This window comes from Haliotis rubra, unplaced genomic scaffold, assembly GCF_003918875.1.
Source record: "Haliotis rubra isolate DU_JTF1 unplaced genomic scaffold, ASM391887v1 Scf90, whole genome shotgun sequence".
Classification (NCBI taxonomy): Eukaryota; Metazoa; Mollusca; class Gastropoda; order Lepetellida; family Haliotidae; genus Haliotis; species Haliotis rubra.
In genome coordinates this window covers 9,315-17,067 of record NW_025767635.1, presented here as the reverse complement: position 1 = coordinate 17,067, position 7,753 = coordinate 9,315, and the positions used below count along the sequence as shown (strand labels likewise).

The window sequence follows — 7,753 nt, the reverse complement described above, 5'->3', positions numbered from 1 at the left end:
CAGACACGGCCGCGGCCACTCTCCTTTGCTATCACTCTGGGGAGCAGACACGGCCACTCCCCTTGTTTCTCACTCTGGGGAGCAGACACGGCCACTCCTTTGCTCTCACTCTGGGGCAGACACGACACGGGGAGGCACCACCTTTGCTCTCACTCTGGGGAGCAGACACGGCCACCCCCAGCTCTCTGGGGAGCTCACGGCCACTCCCTTGTGCTCTCACTCTGGGAGCAGACACGGCCACTCCCCTTGCTCTCACTCTGGGGAGCAGACACGGCCACCTCTTTGCTCTCACTCTGGGGAGCAGACACGCCACTCCCTTGCTATCTCACTCTGGGGAGCAGACACGGCCACTCCTTTTGCTCTCACTCTGGGGAGCAGACACGCGGCCACTCCTTGCTCTCACTCTGGGGAGCAGACACGGCCACTCCTTGGCTCTCACTCTGGGGAGCAGACACGCCTTTGCTATCACTCTGGGAGCAGACACGGCCACTCCCCCTGCTATCACTCTGGGGAGCAGACACGGCCACTCCTGCTATCACTCTGGGGGAGCAGACACGGCCACCCCTGCTCTCACTCTGGGAGCAGACACGGCCACTCCTTTGCTCTCACTCTGGGGAGCAGACACGGCCACTCCTTTGCTCTCACTCTGGGGAGCAGACACGGCCACTCCTTGCTCTCACTCTGGGGAGCAGACACGGCCACTCCCCTGCTCTCACTCTGGGGAGCAGACACGAGACACGCCACTCCTTTGCCACCCTTTGCTCTCACTCTGGGAGCAGACAGCCACGCCTCCCCTGCTATCACTCTGGGGAGCAGACACGGCCACTCCCCTGCTATCACCCTGGGAAGTGGACACGGCCACACCCTGTTTTAAGACCCTCTTTGGGACGCATGGTGGTTTGGTGGACCAGTCTTAGGGGTCTGAGTGCAATGAGCCCTTTGGCAACCGGGCATGATGACAGGCTGTGCGACCGGCATGAGCGTGGCGGGGAGCCTGGGTGATATTGTCTCCTTGTTTGGCTGGGCTGGTCCTCCGAGGTCAGGAGCTTGGGTGGTATAATCTCCTTGGCGCCCTCGAGCAAACTGAAGGCTGGCTGATTGATATAATTTCTTTTTAGATATACTGACATAGTTCACTTTCCAAGAGGAAATTGGCTAGAGGTCTGTACATTGCAAGGTGCTCTGTGGGAGCCAGCAGCTGCTTGGCTGTTAATGCTTCTGGATACCATAGGCAGTTCTATTTCTCACAGGATCCTTGGATCCGTCAGTATAGATGTGAGCCGAGTCTTCATAAAGTGAGTCAATCCTACTAAGCGCAATGCTTCGTAGCAACATTGGGTTCTCACTTTTAGGCACTTCATTTGTGAGAGTGGTATCGACATTGGGTGATTTTAATTCCTATGGGGGACATTGCACTGTCATTTGACATGTTGGAGGCTCTACCCGGTCACATCCGTGTTCTCGCCTAAGCTGAATGACTCTGAGCCGCCTGGTGTTGTGTCAGGTCTTTTTTGGAGCCATGCTTTCATGCGTTCGGGGTAGAGTTTCTCTTCCCATAGTCTAGTGACAAGTGGATTGGAGCAGCAACTCCAATGGTTCAATGTCATCTTCTCACGTCTGAGTTTGAGTGGTAGCTCCCCAGTTTCCACTAATAGGGCCTGGTGGGAGGTGCAGGCCGCCGCGCCCGTAACCAGTTTAAGAGCACGATATTGAATCGTTTCAAGCCGGTTAAGAACCGGTTGGGAGGCGCTGTGGTATGCTTCACACCCATAGTCTATTTTGCTTCTGATGAGGGACTTATAGAAGGTCAGGGGCGTTTCGCTGTTAGCTCCCCAAGAGCTGCCGGATGCAGCTCTTATTGCATTGAGGTCTTTCTGACACCTATGGGCTATGCTGTCTATGTGTTTTGCCCATGTGAGGTGTTGGTCGAAAGTAACCCCGAGGAACTTTGCTGATTTCTCAAATTTGACCGTTTTGCCCTTCAGTTTGAGACTAGGTGTGTTGCATATTCTGCTACCCTTCCGCTTGAATACCACTCCGATTGTTTTCTCAGGTGAGATGGTAAATCCCCATTTATCGCACCATTTTTCCACACCGTCAAGGGTTTTCTGGATCAGAGCCTGGATCTTGAGAACCTCTCGATGTCTGACCCAAACAGCCCCATTGTCAGCGAACTTAGAGGTGTTGTTATGTTATCGTCCTTTCGGACATGTTCAAATAGGTCGTCAGTCATGATGTTGAAGAGTGTCGGACTGATAATGCTTCCTTGCGGCGTGCCATTATCTAACCTGTGTCGATCAGACAGGTGGTCTCCAACTAAGACTGATATTGACCTTTCTTGCAGAAAACTTTGAACATAATTTGCCAATTTCCCTTGTACACCAACATTCTCTAGTTTTTGGAGGAGTCCATCAGGCCATACCATGTCAAAGGCTTTGCTGAAGTCTAAAAAGACAGCAGCTAGGTACTGTTTCTTGACCTGGGCTAATCTGATATCATTTTCCATTCGGAAAATGTGGTTAAGACATGAGCGGTTTGATCTGTAACCGCTCTGGTCATGAGATAAGAGTGTGTTTGTCTCAAGGTGGTGCTTTAAGCGTATGTTCACCATTGCCTCCATACTCTTGCACAGATTTGATGTGAGGGGTATTGGGCGATATGAGTTGGCCGATGCCTCCTCCTTGCCTGGTTTGAGCCTGGTTTCCATGCTGCAGGTACCTCCCCCTGATCCCATATCAAATTGTACAATTGTACGATGACGCTGGCGATGCTGTCTGGCAACCTTTTGAGCATCTCATAGCTGACCATGTCCTCCCCTGGACAAGTACCCTTTTTGTTGCGTATAGCAGTTCTGAACTCCTCCACACTGAAACCATGGTTGTATGCGTGCTGATCGCACGGGGGCTGTTTGGGCTGTGGTAGCAATTTTTCTGTCTTTGTAAACTCTTCAGAAAAATTGTTGTTGCTACTGACAGAGGCAAAGTGGGTGGCTAAGATACTTGCTTTATCCGTGACTTTGGTAGCCCCCGTTAGTTTGGGAATGCAAGCGGACTTGCGTTTCCCCCGGATAGCATGTTTCTTTTGCCAGACTGCTTTACTGTTTGTTTTGTGGTTGAGGGAACCACAGAACTCTTGCCATGAGTCAGACCTGGACTGATCGATGAGATCTTTCACTTGTTTCCTAGCTACACGAACTTCTCCTATGACAGCCTTGTCTCGTTTTAACCTATTTAATGCCTTTTTCCTAATGCGTCGAGCTTTGGCTATTCCCTCGTTCCACCATGGGATGGCTCGGGCGCCGACCTTTGCTTTGGTGAGTGGGATTGAGGCCAGTGCTGCCTTGTGTATGGCCGACGTTAGGTTTAGGCAAAAGGTATCAACGTCGTCAGAGACGACTTCAGTCGGTTCGATTTTATTGCATTCCATTCTGAATTTTGACCAGCCTGCTTTGGAGAAGTTCCACCGCTCTCTAGGGTTTGAGATTTCATCGCATAGAGGTGGGATACCGAGAAAAGTGAAGCACGGAGAGTGTTCACTTCCCCAACTGTCATGATGAACCTGCCACTGGCAATCACGGGCTAGGTTTTTGGTGGCAATAGCAAGATCTATGCTGGTCCAAACTCCTCGGGTAGGACAATGTCTTGTAGGAGAGCCATCATTCAGTATAACGAGTCCCTGTGACTCTAACCAATCCTCCACCATCCTGCCGGGGCAGTCAGAGTGGTTGGTTTCCTCACCCCACAGTGGGCTGTGGGCGTTGAAGTCGCCAAGGATTAGGCCTGAATGCCCGACCAAGTTGCTGAGTGTGTTTAGCTCCTCGATGTTGGTGGGATCGGCAGTCCTGTGACAGACGTTTGCAATGCGTATCTCTTTGCTATTTGCCATGCTGACTGAGATGACCTGGGTTTCAAGGTTTCCCACCTCTGCTTTGACCTCAGTGGATGTACAATTGTCGACGACAAAAGTGACCAGTCCACCCCCATTCTCGGCCTCGCTCCTGTCTTTTATGCGATATTGTTTGTAGCCAGGTAACCGAAAGTTTGCTCTCTTCCCCAGTTTCGATTCTTGAATTAGTATAACGTGGGGGTTCAGTACCTGTTGTCTGACTAGGGCTATGAGTTCTTGGCCATGCGACCTCAGACCATTGGCATTCCATTGCAATATTTGTAAGCTCATGATGACAGTTGTGTCCTTATTATTTGTAGTTTAAATGTTTATTTCAGCTTATGTATCTGCTGTGTGAGATAGGAAGCAGATTGCCCATAGGACAGGATGCTGGTAGCCAACTCCCAGAGTATGGTGAGTTTTGTCCCTTCATCACTGTCCTTATGTGTGTCTAGTTTGAATTCGGCGGCGTTCTTTGGACCCTTTTTGCCCCTTTTCCTCTCTTGCCTTTACGCCTCTTTGGTTTGGCGTCACTGCCCATATGGTTGCCTGCGAGTCTTTTTTTGCCCGTGTCTCAGCATTGACCTTGCCCTTGGTCGCCACCTGTTTATCGCCCTGAACAGTTTGAGGCCAAGAGTCTCCGTGTTTAGACTCTGTTTTTTAAGCTGCCTGCTCCTGCAGAAGTTGGATAAGGACGAGTGTCCCTTAACTTTGCTGTTTGTGCAATAGAGTGAACAGTTGCCCTTGCAGTTTTTGGCTGGTTTAGAGCAAGTTCAGCATTTTGCCTCGCTGAGGCAGTTTGCCTTAACATGCCCGTAATTTAAACAGTTGACTCACTGTTTTGGTCGCCTGAGGTAGGGAAGTGTCGCTACTACTTCGCCTGCCACTTTGATGGTCTCTGGGACTGTGGTTCCCAATATTGTGAGTATTACTACTCTGGTATTCCTGCCTTGGCTTTTAATCCTATACATGTCAGTTATAGTAGGATCGTGTTGCTGCTGGGTTTGTCACTGATACCCTTATCAAGATGCACCGCGCATCTCGTGTGTGAGACCCAGCCTGGCACTTTCCAAACTATAACCTGGTCAAGGACTTTTGTGGGGAGCTTGGCGCAATGATTTATGTTGTCACCTCTGACTACATATCCCCGATTTGCTTTGTGAATTTTTGTCACAGAGATTGACTTAGCTAGTTCCTCCCGTAAAGCTTGGGCCGAGACCCTGCTGGAGAGGGTGAGGTTGTAGTCTGTGCAGTAGACTAGCCTCTCCCACCCCTGCTGCTTTGTTTGGGGGGCAGCCTTAGTTGTAGCTTTGGCTTGTTTAAGAAGTCCAATGACAAAGCTAATGTTCCTGGTCCAAAGCTTTTGAACTAGTACCAGGTCTGACTGGCTGATTTCCTGTTTTGTCTTACCGGGACCGTTCTCAGGCACTTTCATTTCTGAGCTTTCTCTACTGGGGCTGGGCATTCCCCTTACGATATTTTGAGGGCTAGGCACTCCCTCTTCGGATTCAGAGTCCATTTCTATGTTTATATAGGGGTCATCAGTCCCATATCTGTGCCAACCCTACCAGCGGTTGGTGTGGAGGTAGACATGGCTACTTCCTTGCTAACAGTAAGGCCCCAAGAGTTGGGCAGACTCTCGGGCTCAGTCTCCCTGGTGACTGAGTCCTGGCTAGGGGGCGGCATGTCCCCATGCCAGGACTCTTTTTTCAGGCTTTTCTTTCTCTATTTTTTTCCAACCCCGGATAGGTTGGATTAAATGTTGTCACGGCTACATTTCTTGACACGGCTATTCCATTTTTCAAGCACTGGGGACCAGGCACGGCTGTTCCCCTTACTTTCTCAATGCAGGGGGCAGTCCCGGCAGCAAACTTTCCTCTCTCTAGCTGGGGTGTAGACACAGCTACACCCTTGCTTTCCCCTGGGGGATCGGACACGGCCTTTCCCCCTTGCTTTCCGTTGGGAGTGGGCACGGCCACTCCCCCTTTCACTAATTGGTTGGTGGTTGCGGCAACCACCTTTCTCTCTCCTTGGGGGATGGTCACAGCCGCTCCCCTATTCTCACCTTTGGGAGCGGGCACGGCCACTCCCCCTTTCACTCCATGCAACCACCTTTCTCTCTCCTTGGGGGGTGGTCACGGCCTCTCCCCTACTCTCTCTCCAGGGAGTGGGCACGGCCACTCCCCCATTCACTCCTTGGTTGGTGGTTGCGGCAACCACCTTTCTCTCTCCTTGGGGGCTGGTCACGGCCTTTCCCTACTCTTTCGGGGAGGGGGCACGGCCGCTCCCCTTTCACCTCCTTTGGGTTGGTGGTTGCGGCAACCACCTTTCTCTCTCCTCCTGGGGGGTGGTCACGGCCACTCCCCTACTCTCACCTTTGGGAGTGGGCACGGCCGCTCCCCCTTTCACTCCTTGGTTGGTGGTTGCGGCAACCACCTTTCTCTCTCCTTGGGGGGTGGTCACGGCCACTCCCCTACTCACTCTTTGGGAGGGCACGGCCACAGCCTCCCCTTTCACTCCTTGGTTGGTGGTTGCGGCAACCACCTTTCTCTCTCCTTGGGGGTGGTCACGGCCACTCCCCTACTCTCTCTCCGGGAGCGGGCCACAGCCACCCCCTTTCACCCTTTGCTTGGTGGTTGCGGCAACCACCTTCTCTCTCCTTGCGGTGGTCACGGCCACTCCCCTACTCTCTCTCCGGGGTGGTTCACGGCAGCCACCCTTTCACTTCTCCTTGGTTGGTGGTTGAGGCAACCACCTTTCTCTCTCCTTGGGGGTGGTCACGCCACTCCCCTACTCTCTCTCCGTTGGGAGTGGGCACGGCCGCTCCCCCTTTCACTCCTTGGTTGGTGGTTGCTGGCAACCACCTTTCTCTCTCCTTGGGGGGTGGTCACGGCCACTCCCCTACTCTCTCCTTTGGGAGGGCACGGCCACTCCCCCTTTCACTCCTTGGTTGGTGGTTGCGGCAACCACCTTTCTCTCTCCTTGGGGGGTGGTCACGGCCACTCCCCTACTCTCTCTCGGGGAGTGGGCACGGCCACTCCCCCTTTCACTCCTTGGTTGGTGGTTGCGGCAACCACCTTACTCTCTCCTTGGGGTGGTCACGCCACTCCCTTTCTTTGAGGTCTCACGGCCACTTCTCCCTTGAGGTTCTCTCTCTCGGGGGGTGGTGGCGGCGGCTCCCCTTCCTCCTCCTTGGTTGGTGGTCACGGCAACCACCTTTCTTCTCCCTTGGGGGGTGGTCACGGCCACTCCCCTACTCTCTCTCGGGGAGTGGGTAACGGCCGCTCCCCTTTTCACTTCTTGGTTGGTTGCGCGGCCACCACCTTTCTCTCCTTTGGGTGGTCACGGCACTCCCTACTCTCTCTCGGGGAGGGGACGGGCACGCCCCTTTCACTCCTTGGTTGGTGGTTGCGGCAACCACCTTTCTCTCTCCTTGGGGGGTGGTCACGCCACTCCCTACTCTCCTCCCTCTGGGAGTGGGCACGGCCGCCCCCCTTTCACTCCTTGGTTGGTGGTTGCGGCAACCACCTTTCTCTCTCTCCTTGGGGGGTGAGTCACGCCACTCCCCTACTCTCACCTTTGGGAGTGGGCACGGCCAGCCCCCTTCTTCACTTCTTGGTTGGTGGTTGCGGCAACCACCTTTCTCTCTCCTTGGGGGGTGGTCACGGCCCCCCCTACTCTCACCTTTGGGAGGGGAGCGGCCGCCCCCCTCCTTGGTTGGTGGTTGCGGCAGCTCTTGGTTGGTGGTTGCGGCAACCACCTTCTCTCTCTCCTTGGGTTGGTGGTCACGCCACTCCCTACTCTCTCTCCTCGAGGGCACGGCCACTCCCTTTCACTCCTTGGTTGGTGGTTGTGGCAACCACCTTTC

General features: G+C 53.5%; 1 long non-coding RNA gene across 2 annotated transcripts; it reads right to left on the bottom strand.

Moving 5' to 3' along the window:
* Positions 1–5,705: 5,705 nt before the first annotated feature.
* LOC124263979 lies at positions 5,706–7,483 on the bottom strand. 2 transcript variants are annotated; one of them, XR_006895007.1, is made up of 4 exons: positions 7,457–7,483; positions 6,498–6,500; positions 5,758–5,869; positions 5,706–5,718 (listed from the first exon to the last, which is right to left on the bottom strand). It is a non-coding gene; the product is annotated as an uncharacterized LOC124263979 (long non-coding RNA). The 2 variants fall into 2 exon arrangements; XR_006895006.1 differs by lacking the exons at positions 6,498–6,500; positions 7,457–7,483 and adding an exon at positions 6,255–6,354.
* Between the last annotated feature and the right edge of the window lie 270 nt (positions 7,484–7,753).